Genomic DNA, 1,024 nt, shown 5'->3' on the forward strand with positions numbered 1-1,024 from the left:
TCTAGCCAATCGGGACAGGCATCCCGCGCGTGCGGCAGCCAATCATAGAGACGGAGAGAAGATGCGCTCAGGCGCAGCCAATCCCAGAGGGCCTGGAGCCCGCTCGTTAGCGAAGGGGGTGGGAGAGGGACGACGGCGCGCGACCAACCGCCGCTGCCGGGGGGAGGGGAAGGAGGGTTGGAGAGGGGGGAGCGCTCGCGGGCTGCGCGGGCGGCAGAGGCCTAGTCGGAGAGGCGGCCTCTGGCCGGGGTGGGGCCCCGTCCCGAGGGCCCTAAGGAAAACTTTGTTCAGTCGGAAGTCAGGGCTCCTCCCATTTTGGCAGTCTTGCTAAACCCGTGCCTGGAGACGGCAGCGTGAATGACCCGGGGAAGGCCAGGCCTGGCGGGAGAGACCTGGACCAACGCCTCCGGTCTGCAAACCGCCCCGGGACCGTGCTGGGCGTCCGGGGGGCCGGGAGGCACCCACCCCGAGGAGCACTCCTGCCAGTAACTCAGTCTTTGCAGGCACATTCCCTGGGGTTGCTGGGGTCCTGGTAGACCGTGCAGACGGCGAAAATCGCAGCCCCCTCTCAGCCGTGATGGAGTTTTCAATCGAGAAATGAGGAAGTGACTCTTGGATCTTTGACGTTTTCCACAATTAAAAAACTTACAAAATGGAAAAATAAAACAGTCCTTGAGGAGGCAAAAATTGAGGCTTACAAAAGAAAGGAAAAGTTTTAAACATTTGAGTATGTAAAGATTTGTACGTGGCAGAAGACACCAAAAAGTCATGTGACGAACTCGCAAATATTCTTCCACATGTTCATACAACACACTGTATCAAACACCTACCATGCAGACAGCACCGGTGATATAGCAGTTGTTATGGTTTGGATCTGTCCCCCAAAGCCTTACATGTGGAAGTCTTGGTCCCCAGTATAGCTCAGTTAAGAGGTGGGGCTTTGGGGAAGTGATTGGATCATGATGGCTTCAACCACATCAATGGATTACGCTATCCATTGATTCATAGCTGACCGGTCTACTGG

Source organism: Sciurus vulgaris (assembly GCF_902686455.1).
Source record: "Sciurus vulgaris genome assembly, chromosome: 11".
In the NCBI taxonomy this organism is placed as follows: Eukaryota; Metazoa; Chordata; class Mammalia; order Rodentia; family Sciuridae; genus Sciurus; species Sciurus vulgaris.